Source organism: Zeus faber (genome assembly GCF_960531495.2).
Source record: "Zeus faber genome assembly, chromosome: 5".
In the NCBI taxonomy this organism is placed as follows: domain Eukaryota; kingdom Metazoa; phylum Chordata; class Actinopteri; order Zeiformes; family Zeidae; genus Zeus; species Zeus faber.
In genome coordinates, this window is record NC_137192.1 from 8,383,416 (window position 1) to 8,409,543 (window position 26,128).

The window sequence follows — 26,128 nt, forward strand, 5'->3', positions numbered from 1 at the left end:
TGTTTTGTGGAATAAATATTGTGGACTTTGACTGCTTTCCTGATTGATTTTGTGTCATGCTTATGGGTTCACATCCGTTCTGAGTCAGTGAGCGTAACAGTATGTGTGAAAGGGGGTTTGTTATAACAGCTGGTACCCACTGAGCGAAAGAGTAACTTCTTTTCCCCACCATTTTGGTTAACATATGTTCTATATGCCATCTCATTATGCCTCATTTATATATTTTTTCTCATCATTGTAGTGTGAACAATGGGCCAACTGTCCACTACTCCCACCGCCATTACTTACGCTGGAGCAATTGATTCTTTGGTGATTTTAGCTAAAACCACAACGGTTGTTTAGGCGAGGCGTTGTCCAGATGAGGATAGTGGATGAGTCCGTGTTGCTTTTTGGATTGATATTGCCACATGGAGTGGTTTCTTTTTCTTTTTAAGGATATAGACGGTTACTAGATAATGCACGCACTGTGGACTCTATTCGACCCTTCTTTCACTCCCGCTCATTTCCACAGTGTGGGAATACACTGAGAGAGTACAAATCCAGACAAATGGCCTCCTCCAAAGCCTTGGGTCTGTACAGTAGGAAGAGGCATGTTGTTTGGATGTTCGCTGATGGTCGCTGGTCGTTTTCCAGGGCTTGCAAAGTCACCTATTTGTCCTTGATGCAGACAGCCCGGTGTTGTAAAATGTGTATAAATAAAAATAGGGCTGTTCTCCAGGCAACTTATCACATTGTGTTTTGTTTTGTATTTTATTTTGTTTTTGTAACATATTTAAGTCCTGCTGGGTTCACCCAAACCCAACATTGAAGGTAAAATTGCCACTGTACTGTATGTGTGTGTGTGTGTGTGTGTGTGTGTGTATATATATATATATATATATATATATATATATATATATAGATAGATAATGTAAACTGTTGGGATCTGGAAAACGGATCCCTCCCAGGTTGGTTGATGTGTGGCGCTTCCTCAATTAGACAGAGACGGGTGCAATGCAAAATAAGCCTCTTTATTGGTGCTACTGCAGTAGGGTCAGTTCAGTTCAAGTCTCGACGATGACAAGACCAACGAAACAAGACGAAAAGACAATGACGACAAAGACGACAACCATTATAAAGTCTCTCCTAAGCAAGTCGTCACAAAAGGATATATGGATCACAAAGAACTGTGTACGTGCAATAAAGCATGAGCAACATGCACGCAATAGAAAAAGTACTGGAAACAATATGTGCGTGACGGGTCACAAAGAACTGTTTTCCAACCAGAGGCGCCATTTTAAGCAAGCCCATATTACTTCTACCAGGCGCCATTTTAAGCGCCATACTACATCTAACAATATATATATATATATATATATATATATATATATATATATATATATATATATATATATATATATATATATTTAAAGCAAACAAACTTAAAAGAGTTGTGCTTTGATAGAATCAGAATTATAATCTGTGTGTGTGTGTGTGTGTGTGTGTGTGTGTGTGTGTGTGTGTGTGTGTGTGTGTGTGTGTGTGATTCTAATTATTTTCTGGAAGACAACACTTCTCTCCTCCTCTTACCCTTTTTGCTATCAAATACTTTGTCTTTGCGAGACACACTAATATTGTTTAAAATGAAAGCTTCCTTGTTGGGACGAGTCTTTGCCATGCTATTTGTGGTTTCTCTCTCTCTCTCTCTCCAAGCTTTTCAACACAAAGATGACAAAGAAAACCGTGTGTGTGTGTGTGTGTGTGTGTGTGCGTGCGCGTGTGCGTGTGCGTGCGCGCGTGCGTGCGCGCGTGCGTGCCTGCCTAATTATACGTATGGGAGCCCGTTGGTTTACACCAACTACCGGCGTCGTCGCGGCAGTATACTGTAGGTAGTGAGTGTATGTGTGTGTGAGAGCCCCACAGGGACCAAATGGGGTCCAAAGCCAGTTAGGAGTGGCCTGTTATCACAACCCCCACTGGTCCCTGAGCCTCCTCTGCTGCCACCTGTCATCAGGTGAGAGCTGAACCAGCCCTGATGTGTTACAGCTGACGGTTCCTTTATTTCCCTGCGTTCCAGCTGTAAACACACACACACCTCTGTGCTGTGTGTGCTGACACAGCTCTACCGGGAATGGGGCGCGCCAAGGTTAAGTGGGCCACGGCGGTCCTGAGAGCATTCCCCCCAGAGAAGGAAATGCAACGTGTGTGTTATTTCATTTTTTTTTTATATTTTAGTAATATTTTTCTTTAATTATGGCTTACCTTTCTTAATTATGTATTATATCTTTTTTCATGTAAATTGACTGATTAAGCCATGATATTAACACTTTTTAAATCACACTCTTTGATGATTTCCTAAGTGCCCAGAACACCCATAAACCTCCCTCTTCAGACTGATCCTTTTTTTTTTCCTATAGGCACTGATCCATTGTTCTATCCTTTTTTTTTTTACGCTTACATTTTACAGCACAAAGCACCCACTGCTACTCTTCTAACCCTTCGTTTTCTTAGATGATAAACATTTTTTGTTAGTCCTTTTAGTTTAACATAAATTGAAATTTAATGTGTGTTACCAGCTTTTACCAGCTGCAGTGCATCTGGATAATAGTCTGTCTGCGTGGCTGCACAAAAGTTTTTCATAGCCATGATATTAGCCGAATGCTGATGATATAAAGATTGAAATTGATGGTTAGGATCCCAAAAATTATGACACACGCGGTGGAGTTGGGGAGTTATTTGGCTTCAAACCGCAGCAATGGTGCGCAAAGAGGAGGCCATTTACACGTAGACGGTCAGTGTTGCTGAAATATCCTAAACCTAAAGGTGATTAGAGAGCCACTTTCATATACATACGAGTGTTGGATAAAGATTGAGATGGGTTAAACCTTCACAAGAGTTCTGCACTGCTCTTGTTCTTCTATTCTTCCCACTGTTACACCACACTTTCCCAGCTTCCTCCAGAACGTGGGCCCATCCTGAAAGAATTGGGGGGCTGAATCTGAAGCTGCCTACATCCCCGATACGAGTGCGCGTTACAAAGCCTGTTTAATTTTTTTCTTCTTTTTCCTTTTCAGTTTTTCCCATTTTTCCCCCCTCTATTCCTTGATCTGCTCTTGGGGGATAAGGACATGTAGGCCGCCGCAAGGATTTTGGATGGGTTTCATTCAGCCTTTTCCCCGAAAACAAAGCCAGGCAGTGAGCAGCACAGTGATGTGGACCAGTTTAACACAAAGCCATTTTTTTTTTCCTTTCCCCACATGTGTCTTGACTCTCGTCCGGATCCGTGCAAAGAAGAAAAAAGATTTTAAAAATTCCATTGCCTGATGCAGATCTGACCGTTCACTGGCTCTGATAAATCGAGTAATAATAATGAATAATAATAATAATGAATTGTCAGGTACAGGAGTCCCCATTGTTCAGGCAGGCCTCATTACATGATGCAAGACGTCTGTGTTTACTAATGCAGCCTATAAATAAGAGAGAGAGTGCAATCAGATGCCATCTTTTGTTAGTTTGGTTTGTTCGAATAAAGGTTTCCCTCCCTGGAAAGAAAAGAGTTGTGATCCCGGATAAGGGAAATATTCCAACGTCGTGGGGCGGGTATTTGTGCGACTCACTCAGGGAGTCCCGGACACAGCACCTCCCTGTCTTAACCCAAGAGACGGATTAACGAAAGAGGCCGATTTCTATTTTTTTTCATGAGTATGCAAAGCACGAAAGGCAGGGTTACGTAAGCGGGACACACACACACGAATTAATCTGTGAGCCTGTCCCTCTATTTGGTAACAAGGTCTGCAGCCGCCCCGCTAATCAATGAAACCAAACATCAACCATACATTCATGAATCTTTGTTTTGGTTTTAGAATTTCCTTTCCTGGCTTTGATGTCGTGGAGTGGACTTGGGAGAATATCGGCCAAGTGCAAAAAAGGGATTCAGATTCTCAAATAATTTTCGACACATCTGTGCGTGGAGTATTAGTCCTTATAATCACTTTCTTTCCCTTTTTTTGTGTTCGGCAGCAGGTGTTACGTAAGCAGTGAACTTGCTCTCCAGCGATAACTGGAAATCTCCATACGAGATTAACCCTGTGCTATTGTAAAGGAGATTATAACCGGCTTCCGCGAGTCGCAAAGTCGCCTATTTGTCCTTGATGCAGAGGTCCTGGTGTTGTGTACATGATCAAAAATGGCAACTTATCACATTGTGTTTTGTATTTTATTTAATTTTTGTAACATATTTAAGTCAGGGCGTTTTGGCGGCTTGGTGATCTAAGGAGCACAAGCTATAAACGCGACCTCCTGAGTTCACCCGACCCCGTCTTTTAGAGTAGAAATGCTCAAAAAAATATTGAAAAAGCAAACAAACTTGAAGTTGGAGTTGTGCATTGATAGAGTCAGAATCAGAATCTCGGCCTGGTTAATTTTCATAGACAAGGCATTAGTTGTCGTAAAAGTTGGTTCATTGCTGTACAGACAATTAACATGATAAAAGCTCAAAGGCCTGGAAAAAGAAACAACCCCACCCCCCCAACAGAGCAGTCAAATAAAATCCAAAAATGGCCAAATATGCAAAAATATACAGAATATACAAAATGTTATTCTATGCACAGGATAAGTTAAAGGAGGCCTATTATGCTGCTTTTCAACAAGTTAATATAGGTCTCTGAGGTCCCCAAAATATGGTTGTTGTTTTTTTTTTTTAATCTTTTGCTAAAAATACCACTCAGATTATACATTCTAGCTATTCTTTTTATTATTCTTTTTTTTAATAACCTGTGCTGTCAGCATGCTTGGCATACAACACAGTATTTGTGTGCTATTGCATCTAGGACAGAGTTGGTATGGAAGTGGAGTTCAACTTCTCAACCTGCAATGCAACTCTTTAATTCTTAAATTGTCAAGAACTGTTGCAATAACTCTGTCCTGTGGATGACTTGTTGGATGACAAGAGCACAGCTTTTTGTTACACAGAACCGTCACCAATCCCCCTCTTTGGAGAACTATTTTACCATGGTCTTTAAACAACGAATCACTACTCCAAGAGGGGGAGAATCACCACGGGTGAGACAAATAAACATAGAACCAAACATGTACATGGAAAAACATAAACATAGAAACGTCAGAAGACAACATGTATCGACAAAACAGAGTTAATTAAGTCCAGGAAAACTGGAACAGCAGTTGGGCACATGGCCTCTTCCCGTCATAGTTATGGCAGTAAATGAGGGACAAAAGGAGAGGGATGGAACCAGGAGGGTGTTGGGGTGTGTTCAAAGCAGGTTGTGTGTGTGTGTGTGTGTGTGTGTGTGTGTGTGTGTGTGTGTGTGTGTGTGTGTGTGTGTGTGTGTGTGTGTGTGTGTGTGTGTGTGTGTGTGTGTGTGCGTGTGTGCGCATGTGCGTGTGTGTGTGTGCGTGTGTGTGTGTGTTTCACGACCAGGGCTATGAGAGACCCAAATGCACGACACGGGGAGACGGGAGGCAGACAAAGGATGTTTATTAGCCCACACAGTGGAGGGAAGGGGGGGGGGGACCTGGTCAGGTAGGGATGGAGCAGGGCTAGGCAGGGATGATGATTGAAATCCCAGATGAGGGAGGCATCCAGGATCTGTCTCCGGGGGACCCAGGAGCGTTCCTCCAGCCCGTACCCCTCCCAGTCCACGAGGTGCTGGAGGCCCCTCCCCCGGCGCCGCACATCCAGCAGGCGTCGCAATGTGTAGGCCAGGTGACCGTCGATGGTGCAGGGGGGTGGTGGGGCCTTGGCGGGGAGGGAGAGAGGGCTGGAAACCACCGGCTTAAGCAGGGACACATGAAAGGTTGGGTGGACACGGAAGGAGGGAGGGAGACAGAGGCGTACGGCACAGGGGTTGATGATTGACACAATGGGGAAGGGACCAACATACCGGGGAGCGAGTTTTTGGGAGGCCACCTTGAGGGGCAAGACCTTTGTGGAGAGCCATACCATCTGTCCGGGGACGTATGTGGGTGCGGGCGCACGGTGCTGGTTCGCCTACCGCTGGGACCTGGCAGAGGCCTGCAGGAGGGCAGAGCGGGCCCTCCTCCACATCCTCCGGTAGCGACAGATGTGGGCTTGGACGGAGGGTACAGCGATCTCAACTTCCTGGGCAGGGAACAGCGGGGGTTGGTAGCCCAGAGAGCATTGGAAGGGCGACAGGCCAGAGGAGGCGTTGACCAGGGTGTTGTGGGCGTATTCGGCCCATGAAAGCTGGTCGCTCCAGGAGGTGGGGCTGGTGGTTGTCAGGCAGCGGAGCATGGCCTCCACCTCCTGGTTTACCCCCTCCGTCTGGCAGTTGGTCTGGGGGTGGAAACCGGAGGAGAGACTGACCTGTGCCCCCAGGGCCGAGCAGAAGGCGCGCCAGACCTGAGAGGTGAACTGGAGTCCTCTGTCCGACACCACGTCTGCCGGGATGCCATGGTGGCGGAACACCTCGGCCACCAGCAGGTCTCCCTTGCGGATGGTAGTTTGGGCAGGGCGAGGAAGTGTGCCGCTTTAGAAAAGCAGTCCACCACCGTGAGGATGGTAGTGTTGCCCCGGGATGGTGGGAGACCGGTGACAAAGTCCAGGGCGATGTGGGACCAAGGACGAGTCGGGATGGGTAACGGGCGGAGGAGGCCGGAGCGGGGTCGGGTGGAGGTCTTGGACCGGGCGCAGGTGGGACAGGCAGAGACGAAGGACCGGGTGTCAGGGAGCAGGGTCGGCCACCAGAAGCGCTGGCGGACGACGGCCAGGGTGCGGGTCATCCCGGGATGGCAGCTGAGGTGGGAGGCATGGGCCCACTGCAGAACCTGGGAGCGTGCGGAGTCAGGGACGAACAGGCGGTTAGGGGGTCCCGTACCTGGGTCGGGCTGGTGTTCCTGCGCTTGAGTGACAAGGGACTCGATCTCCCAGGTGAGCGTGGCGGCAAGGCACAGGGGTGGAAGGATGGGTTCTGGATCCCCTGTCTTCTCCTCTGGCGTGAACACACGGGACAGGGTGTCAGGTTTGGTATTCTTAGTGCCTGGGCAGTAGGATAGAGAGAAGTTAAACTGGCCAAAGAACAACGCCCACCTGGCCTGTCAGGAGTTGAGCCGCTTCGCCGTCTGGATATAGGCCAGGTTCTTATGATCGATCAAGACGACGAAGGGTTGGATTGCTCCCTCAAGCCAGTGGTGCCACTCCTCCGGGGCTATTTTGACGGCCAGGAGTTCCCGGTTGCCCACGTAATAATTGCGCTTGGGTGGGGTGAGCCTGCGGGAGAGATAGGCACAGGGGTGGAGCTAACCGTCAGTTGGAGAATGCTGAGACAGTACCGCTCCTACCTCCGTGTCCGAAGCGTCCACCTCTACCACGAACTGGAGGTTGGCGTCGGGCTGGGCCAAGACTGGGGCCGAAGAAAAGCGGCTTCTGAGGTGGAGGAATGCGGCCTCGGCCGCGGGGGTCCACTTGAAGCCCACTGCGGTGGAGGTAAGGTCTGAGAGGGGAGCGGCGATACAGCTGAAGTTTCGGATGAAGCGCCGGGAGAAGTTTGCAAACCCGAGGAAGCATTGGAGCTGCTTCCTATTGGCTGGGGTTGGCCACTCCATCACGGCGGCCACCTTCTTGGGGTCCATCTCCAGCCTCCCTCGGCCAATGATGAATCCTAGGAAGGAAACGGACGGAACATGGAAGACAAACTTCTCGGCCTTAACGAAGAGACGGTTCTCCAGGAGCCGCTGCAGCCCCAGGCGTACGTGTTTTACGTGGTCACAGAGGGATTTGGAGAAAATCAAGATGTCGTCGAGGTACACAAAGACAAACGAGGTGAGCATGTCCCGGAGGACATCGTTAATTAGGGCCTGGAAGACCGCTGGGGCATTTGACAGACCAAAAGGCATTACCAGATACTCAAAGTGTCCGAGCGGGGTGTTGAATGCGGTCTTCCATTCGTCCCCTTCACGGATGTGGACCAGGTGGTAAGCGTTGCGGAGGTCGAGTTTGGAGAAGTGGGTGGCACCCCAGATGGGGACGAAGACTGAATCCATCAGGGGCAAGGGGTACTTGTTCTTGATTGTGATGTCGTCGAGTCCCCTGCAGTCAATGCAGGGACGGAGGGTCTTGTCCTCCTTGGCGACGAAGAAGAACTCTGCGCCCAGCGAAGACGACGAGGGGCGAATGATCCCGGCAGTGAGAGAGTCGTGGATGTAGGTTTCCATGGTCTCCTGTTCTGGCCGGGAGACATTATTCAGGCCACTGCAGGGGAGGGGGGTGCCTGGCAGGAGGTTGATTGCGCAGTGATAGGGGTGATGAGGTGGTAGGGATAGTGCGCCCTGCTTGCTGAAGACAGGGGCCAGGTCCAGATATTTTGAAGGAACCGAGGAGAGGTCAGGGCTCTGGGGGTCCCCCGGTGGCGGTCCGGCGGCGGGGTAGAGGCCGAGCAGGGGCAGTGGGCCTGGCAGTGTGGGCTCGAGGTGCTCACGCTACCCGAGCGCCAGTCTATCTGAGGGTTGTGGATCTGGAGCCAGGGGTACCCCAGGACCAGGGGGTTCAGGGGGGAATGAATGAGGAAGAACCTCATGGACTCAGGGTGGTTGCCAGAGAGTAGCAGCTCGAGGGGGGCCGTCTGGTGGGTAATCCGGGTCAGAAGTGACCCGGTCAGCCCCTTGACCTCGGGCGGTGTGGGGAGAGGGAACCATCCAGCCCGGTTCCCGGGCTGGATGGTCAATTTTACTCAATATGTGCTGTTTGCAATTGCAGTTAAAATTGCGAGATGTGGGAGTGAGAGTCCTCCAAGCAAGTCGAAGGCGAATCACTTGTACCCCTACTGTCCCACAGTACCGCCCCACCCCCGGACCCGACTGTGCCCTCACCTTATCAGTACACTAAAATAAGAAATCCAGCTGATGAATCTTCACTCATATTGGATCTACAAGGCCTCATTTAAAAGTTAGTTCTGACTTTTGTCACCGTGCTCCAAGTTTGTGGGAGACAAGCGGACGCAAGGATTTTGTAAGTAAACTTTGTACCGTATGTAAACGTCAGAAAATATATTAAATACATCTACAATAAAACACACTATACTGTATATAAATGTATATATACTGTTTATTTGAATTCAGCAGTGTGTCTTCATCTCGTTTCCACGGCATCCATAATGGGACTTGAGGCTCTTGGGTTATTTTGTTGGGTGAATTTGTCCTCTGAACGATGTTGTACTGCCGTCTAAAAGTGAAGAGGGATTCTTTTCATTTGGCAAACCAGAGGTCACAACAAGCCCAGAAGAGTGGAGAAGGACACTCCAAAAGCAGAGGACAGCAAAGAAAATGACTTTCAAGAGCGTTTTCTGTGGGCAAGTGGAAGCGGGCTTATCAATAAGTCCTGCTTTTCAGCCAGTTCCTAAGTTGTCATTTCTCTAACCCGCACTCTCAGTCTCCACACACCGCCACCCTCACTCTATTAATTCCGTTGGGATATTTTATGTGCGCCTTATGGCGTCATTATGAAACTAAATTAAGAAATCAAACAATTTACACTCACTGAGCAGTGACACACAGGGGAGCAGTTACAGTAGTTCTCATCATGGCAGAGATATCAACAAGAGGATTATTCAACTTTGTATGGTTTTTTTTTTAATCTCAGATAAAGTTATAGCGTTCTAGCTGCATTTAAACTGGCAATGCATCAATTCAAAGTCAAGAAGACTGGATGCTTATTAATGGCTTGTCCAAAACATCAGAGAATTCTGGCCGTACAGTCAAACAGTTAACCCGCCTGTAAAACCTGCATTGTCTTTTGCATTGAGGACCATCGAGGCTGGTCTGTTTGAAGGCTTGGTTTTTTCAGCGTGTTATTTTTATACCGACCATCTCAAAGTTAATCCTCCCAAAGCTGTCCACCTTGACGTTTTATAAGTTCATTCAGACTCGGTTAAGTAACTCCTCCTTAATCCCCCATTTGATACAAAGTGGAGTCCTAAAGCAGGGACGAACATCTGGCACTTTAAATGCGTTTGCGTTTTCTCTTTTTAGAGCCCCGAACTGCCTGTTATTTGTTAAAAACCTTGTATTTACCGTCATTTTTCTGGTACTCCAGTAAGATGGCGGTAAGGGGGTTGTAAGTAAGGTGGTTATTGTTGGGAATGTGTTTCGGAAAACAGACAACATTTCGCAGGGGAATGGGCTGCTCAAATCCTCTCCTCTCTGCGCGGAAAGTGTCTCAGTATTCAGTGTGAATGTGAAACAGGAGGGCTGTGTTTACAAGGGTGTTACAAGGTGTTGCAACATTTTCAAAGGTTGGAAGTGCGGTGTTCAGTGCGTTTTCTCGTGTCAGAGGGTCTGAAGCGTCTGTCAGCCGCCGTCGCATCCACTCGCCCTGCCAGCCATCCGACCCCATCAGAGAGCTTAGACATGGCGCTCCAGGGAGCTCCAGAGGCAAGGTGTTATCTCGCGGAGCAGTCAGCCACCGCTGCTCTCTGGGGGGAAAGTTCAATGACAAGTGGCTGCTGTGCCCGTTACTCAGCCAGCTGCAGCGATTAGTTGCTGGGAAAGGGGATGTATGGGGCTGATAATTTATTGCAAATTATCTATTCAATTCTAGCTGTCATGTCCAGCCTCCGGCACACAGATGGGAGTTGCAGTTATCGAAAGTGGTCTCGCAGGCACCTCTGCCTCCAAGTCCAAATGGAATTTTATCTGAGAATTTGATTTGACTGGGCAGAGCTTTGAGGACTTGGCGCAACCTGGGTAAAGCATGGAGGCAGAATGTATGTGATTGCCGAGTTGAATTTGACTGCTGGCTGTCAATCCCATAGCCCAAACAAATGACTAAGGAGTTTGTCATTTTCTAGCTTATTAGCTAAGGAGAGTTGGCCTACAAGTTGCATCCACCGTTTGGTCATTTTTTCTGGTTTCAGCACACAGGGCACAACTACATGTTCGCAACGAAAACCTTAACTACTCACAGCTAGTATTGTTGTTACAATGCATTCTGCTACAACGACCTGTTCCGAAAGCCAAAGCTCCCTTTCGCCTTTCCCCTCAACTGTGTGAGCTGTGCTCTGACTGCCCAACGGGATTTTGGGACTCCAATCGGGATTCCAATGGGGTTCTATCAAGAATTTGCTCCCTGCTCATTACTCTGCGTTCCTGCCATCAACTCACATGCAAAGCTTGTTTGACCGTCATCCCTCATGTTGTGCATGGCTTCCCTGCTTACCATTTCGATGCTCACGAGCCCCTGTTGCCCTCTCGCACCATGTCTTTCCGCTGCAACTCCGATCATACTCCCCGTCTCTGCTCCCGACCTGGCAGTGAGCCTCATGTGCTGATTCAGCCGGCTGTGATTATATGTATAGCCTTTGCCTTCATTTGGAGTCATTGAAAGGCTTTGGGCAGCGGACAGAAGTAATCTCTCTCTCTCTCTCTCTCTCTCTCTCTCTCTCTCTCTCTCTCTCTGCTAAAACTCCCGGTCAGCGCTGTCCCCCGCTCAGCTCTGTGGGCCTTTGCACACTGCCATGCGAGGTCTTCACTCTGTGTTTGTTCTCGAAAACACATCATGATTTTACCTCCAACTCTTGCTATGAATTTGCATATGTTAAACTCTGATCAATATGAACTGAATGTGACTTGTGAACTGCTCTCCATCTCAATGTCCCTCTTGTCTCTTTCTATGTTACAGGCGGCATGCTTCGTTGCCCGCTGAGAGCCCCGTAAACCTTATTGCCCCTCGGTATAGAAGAAGTTACCCCTGTTGCAAATGGAAGTCTGCATCGTTTGGGTAAATTGAAGTCGCCTTATCATCACCACACCATCTCTCTCTCCCCGACCATTTATACAGCGCAAGTGCTCATGCTCAAAGGGGCCGCCCAGCGGTGTGACAGAGACGTATGGCGGCTGCTGTCGCGTGTCACTCCATGCTTTGATTTATCGCATGTTTTTTTTAGAGCCCCGCTATTCCCTCGTTCCCCCTCCCCTCTTTCCCCTTTGTTTGCGAAGACTTCCACCCCCACTGAGCACAGGCTGGTAGGTGGCCTCCTCAGCCTGCAAGATGCACTCAGATAGAAAATGAACACCACCGACCATCCCAGCCGTGAATGAGCAGCTCAGTGGGAGGGTGGGCTACTGACAGTGGCGGAGCTGGAAAAGCCCAGTCTCCCGAGGGAGACATCGCTCTTTGTTCCTCCCCTTCACTGCCACTTGCCACTTCTTTTATTGTGAAGGAAATGTGAAACGGTTGAAGGATATCTTTCAAGGAATGTTAGTGTATCGAAATTTGGGTGGAAAAGGAATAGGTGTGTGTGTGTGTGTGTGTGTGTGTGTGTGTGTGTGTGTGTGTGTGTGTGTGTGTGTGTGTGTGTGTGTGTGTGTGTGTGTGTGTGTGTGTGAGACATCCCAGCTGTCTCACTAGAGAGTGTACAGTAGTCTGCAAATTGTTTGCATAAAGCATTGTGCAGCACATATATTAAGAAATGCTCTGCGCCTGCTCTGTGGCAGGCTGTTTTTATTTATTTATTTATTTTGCCTTTTAGACTTCGTTATAGTTGCTCAGCTGGGCACTGAAAGCATCTTCAGCAAATGAGGAGAGATGGGGTGAGATGAAAACCCAGTGAGCATGCCGAGCAGTGGGACACGGGCTTCAAAAGCTTCATGGCAAATTCAAAGGCTTTTTCTTCCTCAAATTTCCTGATGCTGCATTCACTGTACCGTGCTATTTGCAGTACTGTTTATTATCCCGCGCCGAGACCGAATGCTGAAGGCAGGTTTGATTTTAACCGGGGGCTGGAAAAAAAAATTGTGATAAAGACATTAAAACTCACCCAAGGCCCTGTGGGACAACATGAGAGAAGTGGGAAAGTCCTAATGACGTGTGTTGTTCGTCATGTTTATTGATTATAATTGGCTCCTTAGATGATGGGTTCAAAGCACATCTGTTTAACACTGTGTGATTACTGAATGGTTTCAGGCAGTCCCCATCTATTACAATGAATTTTCCCACAAACAGGCGGTGCTCAAAAACAAAACAAAAAATAAGGACATGTCGTCGTCCCATTCCCAGTGGCGTGGTGGCCTGAATGCTGCCTTAGAGTCCCATGGGTGAGGCTGGGGGTTTGCGATAAGCAATAGGTTTGTGGATTGGGGAAATGGATTTAATTGCGGCGCGCCTCAGAGGAGCCGGGAGCCAGTGACACGCTGTTCAAGGTATATCGTGTATTACCTCAACGACAAAGCAGGTGCGGCCATCTACAATATCCGGGTTCATTCCGAGCGATGGCCATGAATCCGCCGTCTGTCTGGAGTAGTTCAGCATGACACGCACGAGAAGCGGGACTGTGGCCTTCAGCTGTATTTCTGCTTTTTCTTAATTGCTGTCTCCTCGTCTGGCTTTGATGTGACAGTTCTCCCGGGGCCACTTGACTGACAAAGTGTTCATCAAACAGTGACCTCACAGCGGATCATGCTCTGAACATGTGGTTGATAGGTAAACTGGGACCTTTAAAAAAATGTGTTTGAATTAGATAACATGTGGTTCATGGTGTGTGTGTGTGTGTGTGTGTGTGTGTGTGTGTGTGTGCGTGTGCGTGCGTGCGTGTCCTTCCTTCCTTATAGCGCACGTGTAAACTCGCTGGCACCCCAGATGCAGCCTGGAATTAATTTGCAGATGGCTCATGTTGATGTTGCTTTATGCTGGGATGCATAGTGAGTGGCTGTTGTGCGCAATCCCACAATACCCTTGACAAATGGCTGCGCTACTCTGCCTCTGAAGTGGGATGGGAGTGGCGGCGGGGCTGATCACCATGCAGGCGGAGTGACGGCAAAGTTAGATTCAAACCAGTCAGTCCACTGTGCCTGCACGTCCTCGAGGTGGGCTTAGATGTTGACTAGCGTACTGATTTATCAATTCACTCTCCCCACCCCCACCACCCTCCCACCCACAACCACCAAAACATGGCCCTTCCTCATTAAACTTGTCACCAGTTAATTTTTCTATTTCGGTATTAATTTCTGTACTAACAGTTGTTGCTCCTACTTAAAAAAACAACAACAACTTGTCATTAACGCTTCTGTCTGAGATTGAGTTGAAGCAATCCACAGTGGGGGGGGGATCTTATTCAGGATTTGTCGAGCCTCATTATGGGGCCACTGTCTGCTTTTCCCTCTCTCAGATGGGGACATTGTTGTGCTCATAATTAAAGTGTTGTTTAATTTTCTGTACAGTGCCACAACTGAAATAAAAAAAAGTTGCAACAGTCATTGCTTCTGAGCGTGACATAGCATTTCAGCGTGTTGAAGAGTTGGGCTTCTTTTTTAATATATATACATAATGTGTATATATATACATACAAACACACACACACACACACACACACACACACACCACTCCTGCTGTGAAGGTGAAATATTTACAGAATGCCGTGAATGCACTGTCCACTCTCATGCATTTGAAAATAAGCTGCAGTCGGCAGAACTGAAATCACTCAGAACACCCTGTTTTTCTACCATACGCCTCCGGAGCACAGTGGGAGCTCATTACGGGCAGTTTATTTTGCCGTCTCATCGGATCTTCATGTCATATTACTCTTTTGATTTTGTATTCCATCTGGGGCTTTTATTTCCATGTTGGGACAATGTCTGACTCCAATGGACAATTTTCTACTTTTTCAAAGCTATGTGACCCCCTGATTCACAACAAACCAATGAAGGGCTAATGACCACTAATGAGGGGCTACCTCTTCCTCACCCAGCAGGGGGGCGTTGGAGATGGATGGTGTACACCTTCGATCGCAAAGCGGGCCTGGCTGTCAAGGCCTCGGTGCACGCTCAGCTGAGCAGCGGTCGAGACCAGCTATTGGGGAAAATGTGTGGATGCTGGCCCACACCGTGCACTCCACGTCACTTCGGCTTACTCTATCAGGGCTAGTTATCTCAGTTTTTCCCTGCTGTTTGTTTTTTTTTTTTTTTTTTTTACTTTTTCCCAGTCAGAATAATTAAAAATCATGTCGAGGAAAGAATGCAGATGGGTAATTGGTAATGGATATTGCGCCACTCCAGCTGTGTCATCATTACCCCTCCCACCTCTTTGTTTTCTTTTGAATTTGCTCTTCAAGGTGAGACAGTCTAGCCAAGTAGTCTGGATTTCTACTTGTGTTGGTGCAAATTAACTCAATGATCCACTCCTTGTTTGGTAAATTTTCTCCCAGATAGTCTCTCTCCCGTGCTTGTACCCCCAGACAGTTGATGTAGAAGGTGGGGTGGTGTGGGTGGGCGGGCGAATGCAGAGGCTGCCTGACCCCCCTTGGCCAAGGCATCAATGATGGGTAGAAGGTGGCGGGCAAAGTAGAGCTAATTTATCACTGTAAAAGGCCGGGGAAACAGGACCGAGCCGTGGCCAAGCTCTTTCACACGCCTACCTCCCTCCGAAAGGCAGCTAATTAACTTCCCTTTGGCTACGGAAGCGTGTAGGGAGTGCGGTGGCAGCAGCAGCTGTGAATTCGGCCTCCAGGAGCATAGAATATGAGGCCCGATCGAGCCGCGTTCCCAGTGGGAGTCTGAGCCAACCGGCGGGCTCCACGTGGGGCATGTTTCTGGAGGCCATCTTGCTCCTCTGTTGGTTCAGGGGTTACATCCACACAGTGAGCCGCCACAACGCTGTTTGCACAAGGGCTCCTCGGATTCTATATCTTTGAAAATGTCAGGATTGTGTCTCTCCGCATCCTTGATTATAACCAAATTCAAGGTCTATATAGACTTTTTAGTGCTTTGCAGCGTTTTTTGTCAGCGCTGTTTGTTTTGTAGCGTTTAATTGTGTGCATCTACAATGTTTTGCAAAGCATTTCCAAACTCACTGTTTTTTGTAGTTTGTCCTCATTCTGAAGGCCTCAGAGTTGAATATTCAACATTCGGTTTTCATTCATGCTAACATTGTCCTCTTTCCTCCTAAGCAGATAGCGTGATTATTTAACACAGACCATGTCAATGGTCTCTCATCTATTACTTAAAACAAATTTCACAGATGCCAATTTCAGGACTGTTTCAAATTATTTTGTGGTATTTCACGATGAAAGCACGGATATCTGAAATTTAGGCTTTGTACCAATGAGTTTAATTGGATGTTACAGCCATAGCCATACTTCAAGTAAAAATTTAAGCCAATTTTCAGTCTCATTTCAATTTATTGGTTGTAAGGCTGGAATATCTACATTGTCTTATATTGGCAATGTTGCAGTTGCAAGCTGCAGGGACATAGCTTCCTTCTTCCACTTGCTGACGATATTCCAGAAAGTGCAGGGGGCATCATTTGTGGAAACAGCCCTTTTCTGAGAGCAAAAATTACTTGTCAGAGTACGTTATGGATGTGTTGGTGTTTTTCCCAAGTTTTGACAAAGGGTGGAGCAGAATAAATCAACAGAGAAGCAGAGGCGGCCGCTGCCACACCACAGCCAGCACTCGCAAGGAAAACAGAGCCTATGGTGACGGAGAGTGTCACTGTCCTACCGAGTTTAATTCTGGTTGTTTTTTTATCCAATTCTGGCCCGCACTATTGGACCGCACATGCCTATGGGCCGCCCAGATCAGGCAGAACTCAAGGCTTTCTTTGGGGACCCCAAGGTGAACTGGGAGAAAAAAGAACCCAAGGCAACGGCCCTTGGAGGGAAATTATCTGCGGGGTTTTTCTGCAACAAATCCTTATGATTCTAGGACCAGCAACAACAGTAGACGTGGCGAGTACAGCTGCTAGTGGCAGGTACTTCATGGATGAGAGGACGTTCATTGCCGCTCCTTCTCCTTCCACAGTATAGAATGTTTTTCGGTGAGGTGTCTCGAAACTAGCGGTTTTGACCTTGAAACTCTCACACAATACAGATAGGCGGATGTTTTCTCTGTCCATATGAATGAGAAAAAGTGGTATTAATAGACTACAAACCAACGGCACATACTGTACTTAGCAGTGAAGTTTTCCGTCGTTGTTACACTTGACTGACTTACCACTTCGGCACATTTCTTTCCCTTTAACAGCATTAAAAATCCTAGAAAGCATTGTGCCATAAGACAAAAGTAATATGTAACGTGTGAAGCGTTTATGATGGTTTAACATAGCTCTACCAAGTAGAAGATTGTGAGTTTGGGTTAGGATTAATGTTTAAAACATACATTTTTATTTGGTGTCGAAGATGATCCCTTTTTCCGTATATGTGTCCCACCACAGCAAAACTTGCGATCTCCCGCTTTTCTAAAAAACCTTTCTTGAAGGAAAATTAGATTTTTCCAGATTTGTGTTCCTTTGTGTTTTTATTTCCTCTCAATGTATTTTCAAAACGGAGTTTGATTTATAAATAGTAGAAAAATGTTAAACTGTGGAGTTAAATATTCCCGTTAGATAACATGGGGAAACGCAGTTCGCTTACAAGACACGGAACAGTGCTGAATAACGCCGATCGATCGTTTCCTTTAAAGTGAGAGTCCAGGTGAAGATCATTCCTCCGTATCCCATGTGATGTGAAGTCACAATGTGAAACTGTTTTGATAGAAATCAACCTTTAAATCGTACTACTTTTACACACATGGAGCCACAGTTGTAAAAAGGGCGTAGAAGACAAAGAAACGCGTCACGCACGGGGGTGTTTCAGTCTTACTTGTCTGTGAAAACTTTCTTCTCCATATTATTATGGATTACGTGAAGCGGAAGCTGTGAATCATATTTCGGACCTTAATCTGACCGCAATGGTCAGATTAAGGACCAGCTCATCCTTTTAAAGACAATTGCAGTGAATTATCTATTCACTTTCTGTGATAATCTTGAAGTTGAAGTTGAGGCCCGTCAAGCAGCGTGCTCTCTTCTACCGTCTCAGTCCCATCTGGTTTTGCCTGCTCTGGGACGTGCGAAAGCCAATCGATTATGAATTTGGCTCTGCAGGATGCTTCTGCCCTCCTCTGGGGAATCCTCGGGGGTTGAACTGGAGCTGTGCAGAGGGACGTGTGGGGATGTTTGCAGAGGGGCTTCCCATGTTGGTCAACAGTGACATTGATTTCTCTGCCCGCCTCTCATTGGTCAGATGATACCAGAACGACTCTGCATCAAAAGAGGGAACTGGGAATACAGATTTAACGTCATGTCGTTTTTGTTTTTTGACTCTGTCTTATACTTCAATCGGCTCTTTGCGTAGCTGAAACAGTAAGCGCTGCGCTCCCCTCTGAAACACCAGAACTCCCTGCTAGCGACGGAAAGCACATATTTTATCAGCGGCGTCGGAGGCACAATGTGTTTGCGCCTCAGGACGAGGGCCAAAAGAAGGAAGTGTCTTTTGTGAGAAGGAATGTCTCCCATGTAAATATCGTGCTCTTATCAACTTCTAACTTTCCTAATACCCTTAAAAAAATATATATATTTGCCTGCACTTGGGGGGGTCTGGGAGTCTGAACATCCCCTCTAAGGTCTTTGATTTTTATTTGGCTGCTCTGGGCGTAGTTTGTGATTTGAGATTAAGGGCAACCTGGGGAGCGCAAGGTGGAATCCTAACCCTGGCGTATTCACTTACTTGGTCTCGGTGCAGCATTTCAGAGAGTAAGGAGAACAGAGGAAAACATATTGGATTTTTCTCCCAGCGTGGTGTTATTTTCTCCCCGGGGCAGCTTGGGAATGTCAGCAAGACTCAAACGGGGGGGGAGGGGGGTGGCGTCACGTGCGGCAACCACCGCCGTTGCCCATCTCGCCCCACCCCACTCCCTCTCCCACAAGGGAGTGTGTAGAACTATTTAAAACTAAGACCAAACGGCCCTGTAATAATCTAACAGCCGTGTAGCTGGATACAGGAGCTCCTCCCTCCCATCCTTCCTCCTAAATCACTGAGTTGGGATGTGCTGTCATTGTGCCTGTTAACATGATTGTCCGGCTGATTAAAAGCGCTGTTTTCCTTTATAGCTACCATTATCCAGATCTTGGGCAGCCTCTCCCCGGGCTTAGGGGCTGGCTTACGATCGAGGGGTCCCGGGTTCAGCACTGTGGCGGGAGTGTGACCAAGGTAAAAAGCAGCTGTGTAACGTTGTCTCAAATGCTGCGATTAAGCCGCTGAACACGGAATGTCTCTGACCGGTCTACGTTACGATCCCGTTTGTAAATATAACCGTACACTCACACCATAAGCGCAAGAGCTGTCGCTGTATAGTACGTTCACACCTGAAGCCATACTGTCACTTGTGGACGTTGCTGTTCATCTCTCCGCTGAGTAGTTGCCATAGCAGTAACGTGCACATAGCTGCATTCATTTATTTAGATGTTGTTTGCAAATATATATATTTTTAAGTGACAGGGTTATATTTATATTTATTTATATAATATATTATAACAATTAATCTATTGATATATGCAACATTACCCTATAAAATCAAGTGCCATCCTGCTTCCCCTGCACCACTCCTGCTTATCTTTCTCTTTCTTTCTCTTCTGTATGTCCCGAAGATTTTTCCATTTTCTCTTGCAGTCTTCAACAAATGATAAAAAAAAAATACAATAACAAAACATTGCAACATTTTGTCTCTCTCTTTGTGGATGTATGTGAGTGTGTACATGCACTGTACAGTAGTCTAAATTATATATATTTTTTTATACCTGTCAGATTAACTTCTCAAAAAATGTTCCCATGTGTTCTGACCATGTGATTTGTGCTATATGACATCATACTTGAAAATGCTGTTAATCAAACTATTTGGAAGAATAGGGGCATTGTCAGTCTTGGGTAGCCTAGCACCGCCAGGCCAATTTGCAAATGCATATTAGTCTGGAATCTCTCAGTTCATTTTCGATTTCCAAGGTGCGTTACCAATGGGCACAAACTGAAATGCCTGCATGCTGGATGCAATTGGAGAGACCTACAACCAATCAGAGCAATGAAACATGCGACGTAGTGCTGAGAGAGTGAGTTGGTAAATTAAACTTCTACCAAATCCACTCGAAAGTACAGCAAACACATCTTTCTTTTAAGAGAAATTATACAGTCCAGTTTGTTTAATACTATCGCGATAGCGAATTCAATAGACCGTTCCCGTCACCGGCAGCCATCTTGTTAAGGTGCCTCAATGGCGATAGCGGATTCAACAGACCGTTCCACGTCAGAGGCAACCATCTTGGTAAGGTGTGTCAGCGGCTCTCTTCTTCATCGTCATCGTATCAAATCAGCCCCATATTAGATAAACGGTTGTAATTGACCCAACCATAAAATGGTGAATGGGTGGCCAGACGTAACTGCTTGCAGAGTGCTCTGGTTCCCAGGCTAAGTCTTGGAGACATCACCACGAGAACTGAATTGCAACAGAGATCGAACTTGGACTTTCACATTTTGGCAAATCCCCAGCCATTGGGAACCCTGGTGAGGTTTATTACATGGTCTGCATGTAATAAACCTCACAAGGGATCCCAACTACCTTCCAAATATTCTTCCATAATTTTTTTACGTCGCTGTAAATGAATAGCGTTAATAATCATAATGTACGGAGGAACCGGCTTCCGCAACAATGAGCTTTTCCTCCATTATGGGAACAAAAGTTTTGTAGGAACCAAAGTCAAGGGGTTATTCAGCGTTTATTAGCAGACGGACCAGCGGAAATGCATTATCGCTTCCCGGCGTCACAGCTAATTAGCATAATGTTTAACTCTGCTCAACTTTCACCCATTGCATTGTCTCTGAGATCGCGTTGTGTCGCCCCTCGTCGACACCTCCCATAGTAAATGAATGTCTTGCAGCCGCTTTGTGGCTGTGTGTCGCTTCTGGCGGGAGTGTGTGGTGAGAGTCACCGTGGTGCGGTAAAACGTCTCTGCTGTTAATTCGAGGCGCTAGGAGCTCAATGAGTGATATGGAAAACATTGTTGCGGGCAGAGGCAGCAAAGTCCATTTGTACATTTGGGATTCACGTGTTTTAATAGCCTGTATCAGATCGTAAAGTCGGCGCGCTAGGGTTTCCAGCAGGGCTAGGAGCTCCAGGCTCCACGGCGCACTTTACCAGGGGCCGCGGGGCTCCAATTAGACCTGGCATTTTATATGCTTTTACATCAGACCGGGCCCCTTAAGGGATTATCAAATCTATCGAGGATGTTTTTAAACCTCAGCAGTCCTTCTATTAGATGTAATACTCGGAAGCTTGCGCTGCCGCCAGGCTTTGAAAGCTTCACTTTTCTGTATTTGTCAATAAGGACGGTTAAACGCTGGGGCGGCCAATTTTTGATTGCCTGCAAGGCTTGTACAAAGTAGTGGAATTTTGTGCGTGTGATGTATAACGTTTGCTTGTTAATTGTGATCACAGGCAGATCACAGGGCTTCACATCAATTCGATTGAATATAGCTTATATGCAGTATAGCCTGGTTCCACCAGTCTTTCTTGCGAGGTCTTTGAAGTCCCTATTACAAGAGAGACCTTTCGTAGCGAGTATTTGATTAGAAGTTTGATTTGAACACGCTCAGCCAATCAGATCAAGGAAATGTGTGACGCTATCACAGCGCGCTGCAGGAACACAATCTACGTCTACTCTTTTTTTACATTTTTTTTTACTTTATTGTAAAACATTGTTGTTGTTTGGAAATGCGCCGCACTCTGTACTGCGTCATCAACTAACCCGCCTCCAGTTGGTCCGTCATCGCCATCGCTTTGAACAAGGGCTCATACGCTTTCATGTTATAATTGTGGATTTTTGTTTGTGCTCATTATTTTACTCTGCTTATTTGACTTGGCATGAATCATTTTTTTCAGCTTACACACACAGCGACACTGCAAGCCAGAGAGCGCCGTTCCTCCTCATGCAGCGGTTGCCATCAGGGGCATTGATTTTCCGCAGCAGAGAGAGAGAGAGAGAGAGAGAGAGAGAGAGAGAGAGAGAGAGAGAGAGAGAGAGAGAGAGAGAGAGAGAGAGAGAGAGAGAGAGAGAGAGAGAGAGAGAGAGAGAGAGAGAGAGAGAGAGAGAGAGAGAGAGAGAGAGAGAGAGAGAGAGAGAGAGAGAGAGAGAGAGAGAGCTTTCGATGCTCCATCTCATATAATTAACACCTTGACGCCTGATTGAATGAACAGCGCTTCGCTGTAAAACCCTTTTCAGGTCGGGGTGCGCATGTTGTGTCGTTCCCAGCCCCAGCGGAACCCTGCGACTTTAGCAATCCGATAACCGTGTGCGGCTTATCTGATCGGCCGAAATCTGCACCTTTCTAGTAGCAGGAGTTAATTATTAACAGATATACTGCGTTGCAGCACTGGGTTGACGGAATTCACTAGGCTTCCAGCGAAATCGGGGAGGATATGTACAGACAAGCTGATTTGGGGTTAATGGTATTATGCATGATACAGCGTTGTTTGGCCTTAGCGACATAAGGTCAATCACCGCTAATCGGCCCCCTCCCCTGTTATGCTCGTCTACAGGACGCCAAGTAACTAGCTGCTGTTTAATCAAGCCCTATCAATAGGAAGCTCTCCTGTTGGTCCCAGTGCAGCTCCAGTCGCAGCCCGGCTCCCCCACTCGTGTATTTGCCACAATTGGAAACGGATAAGCTTGATCCCATTGTTGTTCGCTGCCATTGTCGGCTCTGCCACAAGTAATTAGAGCCCGGTCGTTCATGGGGGGAGAGGGGAAGGGGGCGATAGTTTCCAGAAGGAGTGAAAACTCTCGGAGCAGCCCACCGCACACACCCCCACCACGCCCTCCCTTCTGTTTGGAGATGTTGGGGTGTGGAGCAATGAGCCCCCCCCCCCCCTCCCCCCCCCCGATGACAAGGGCGTACTTTGTGGTGTGAAGGGCTGTTATTTTCTGACATGGGAGCAATTTAACACATCACAGCACATTGTGAATAAAATAAAGGAGCCGATTCCTTTTTTTTTTTTTTTTTTTTTTTTTTACACTCCCCTCCGAACGAGATTCTGAATATGAAATTTGACACAGGCACAACGGTCAAAACTCCTTTTCCACAGGGCCCGCAGATTTGAATCCGCAGCCATGGGTCAGTCATCTTTTCAGAAAACCTCTCCATCTCTTCCTCTAACTCTCCCTGTCTGATTTCTAGGCCTTTTCCAGGTTATTTTTGTCCACTGGAGCTATATATGTGGCGTGTAGTCGTGACTTTTACCTTTGGCGTGCCGTGTGCGTTCTTCATGGTGAATTCCAGCCTGAGATGATGGAGGAACAGATTACTTCATTAACGTGACCCAGGTGGTCATATTTTATTATTTATTTATTTATTTACAAAGTGCCTTGCATGAGCAGGGATTTACTCGGGATGTAAGACAACATCCAAAATGCTATCAGTGGATGTTATGTAAGTTTCTGGACCAGTGACAATGTTATTTGTCATGTTAGGTCTGTCTGTCTGTCTGTCTCTCTCGCTCTCTCTCTCTCGGGCTTGTGTGCAACGGAGCCGCTCATCCTTTTTGGCAGGGCTAGCCGGGTCTCTCATACATTACACAAGTGGGTGGATGTTTCTCACGGTAGTGCAGATGGCCGAAGGTCGGGTGGCAAAAGGAGCTTTTTTTTTTTTTTTTTTTTTTAAGGGAACAGAGCATCTCCTCTCCACTCTCCGTGTGTGAAGGGTGAGCGGCAGAAGCGGGAAGACGGCTCTCCGCCTGACTGGGAGGCGGCCAGCCTGAAGGGCCAGGCGCTCAATGTCGGAAGTGGAGTCAGCAGAGAGATGGCAGTTGGGGATGGGAAGGGTTCGGCGCCTCGAGGGATGGCCACAAGGGCCAGCCAAAAATAATAATACCATACTTGTATATGACTAGACATTCCTAAGAGCCCCTTTGCCCAGTCTTCGGGGGCTCTTCCCAGTCTATGTTGCAGGACCGAGATTGGGGCTGTGACTGAAATTACTAACACTGGTTTCATTATTTTGATTGCATGATTGCATGTACTTAGCTTATTAAAAAGTGAATTTGTGCAACAAAAGAATAGCGAGGGGGATGGGGTGGTGGACATACAGTACTTAATGTTTCGACTGCAGGGTTAATTTCATTCATAAGTGGTGTTAAACGGCTGCACAGGTTTTACATACTGATGGGTTCTCGCCGGGCGTCTCAAGGATCCGTTCAGCAACGCTCAGCAACCCCTCCCCCCCCCCGGTGTGTCTCTGTGAAAACAGGGAGCGTTGTTGGATGTGGTTGTTTAAAAAAAACACGCCTCGCCACGCCTTTGGGTGGCAGAGAAGGCGCTGTGCCGAGCTGTAAATGATGGATTGCTGGTTTGACCCTCTGGTCCCTCAGGGAAAAAAATAACAACACACCCCCACCACCACCACAACCACCCACACCAAGGGATATAAATATATAGGATGCAGCATGCACTCACACTTACAAAACCCCACAAACCCAATGAAGAAGTCAAGAAAGTGAATTTACCGGCGGCATTAAATGTATTTATGACGTTTGCCGATTTCCAAGTAACTGCATCTCTTCATAATCAGTGCAATTGTCAGTGCAAGTGGTTATTGATGCCCCCCCCCCCCCCCCCCCCCCTCAACACACCCACACACACACACACACCCCACTCCTATCTCTGTGGAGGTTAGTTGATGCCATAGGGGGCTGTGGCCTAGCGTGCCATCAGTCAGATTATCTAGTGCTTTTGAAGTCAGCTGATCACTGTCAGTACGACCACGTGACTCTGCCTGGTTGTGCTTTGCGAGGAGTTTAAGGGCTTTTGCAAATATTACAAGATCACAGGCCTGCCTAGTAGCACAATTGATGATTTGCGTCCTTTGGACATACGGTAGATTAGATAGTGTGAGATAAAGGACAAAAGAAAAGTCTAGATTTAAATACTATTTCAATCTAGACATTTCTGTTGTACTTTGTATTGTCTGCCTATTAAGGGGTTTGCCTCCTGAATCAAAATGTCCATCTGTGGGCTCCGTCCTTGCGCTGAGATGACACGCGAGGCCTCCAAAGTGTTCTTAACCACCAGTGCCCATTGGAGGTATTTTTTCGGTAGTAGCCATGGTAACTCACATGTGCTTAAGGAGGTCTGAGTGTTCAAGGATGCCGCGGAGAAATTAGTCCGTAACAGCGATGTGGAATGTGTTCATCAAGCAGCAGCAGTGTCCACCGATGGTGAGGAGGGGGTAATTTGGCAAATGCGATTTGGACATACTTCTGCTGTTTGTTGATTTTTCTTTCCGTCAACAAGGAAATTATTATTTGTGTCTTATTCACACTTTTTCCCTTAAGATAGTCAGATTAAATAGCATCTACTGTCCACTGACTGTTGCTTCTCTCTTGAGGAAGAGGAACTTGGGCTTCCTCGTGTTGTTCGCTCACTTCCTTTACTTTCCTTGACTGAGAGACTGCATAGAGTAGATCCAGTTGATTGTCAAGAGCAGACAATATTGCCTTGTCATTCTAATTCAATAATTATCTAGTCTAAATAAGTTGTCTCCTGTCAGACATTCCCCTATTCTCCCACGTGCAGAAATAACAACGTCTCTGTTAAAAATGCGAAGAACCTGGCAACCGAACACTGAGCTTGCAAGCTTGAAAGGCACTTGGTTTGTCAGCGTTTGCTTATAAACAGAAGAAAGAACTTTATAAGCTCCTTTTTAAAAGAGCTCCTTGACAGACGTGGTTCGGCAGCACAAAGCGCTACCAGAAAGGCCAGAGACTGGAGGCGTGGGACTATGCACGGCTGAAGGCATGTCAAGATGACAACCGTGTTGCCAGATAAAACTGAATATTGTCTTGATTTTTGCCTGCTGTGATATACTTGCTTGGTGCAGCAGGTAGCGCTCTTCTTCCAGACCTGGGTTTGAATCTCATCTCAGTTATCTGTCTGCGTAGAGTTTGCAGGTACTTTTTTGTTTACGTTTTTTTTGCAGGGTACGTTGATCTGGATGCTCAGATTTCCTCCGGCCTCCAAAGAAATGCAGGGTCAGGATTATTGGAGACTCTGAATTGGGTTGGGCTACCAATGGGCTGCCAGGTTGTGCTACCAAAATGTATTTAATAAACATACGACAAGTTTGCTATCTCAACAGCTAAGTATTAAAGGTAACAGTTCTTTGTCTACAAGTGGGAGGTGAATTGGAGTTTCAATGCATGAGAAACTATACATGAAGAACTCTAAACTGCCCGTGGGTGTAAGTGTTGTGTGAGAGAATGTGTTTGACCCTGTGATTGATCCGCATTCACTGTCTCCCTACTTTAGACCCATAATCAGCTGGGACAG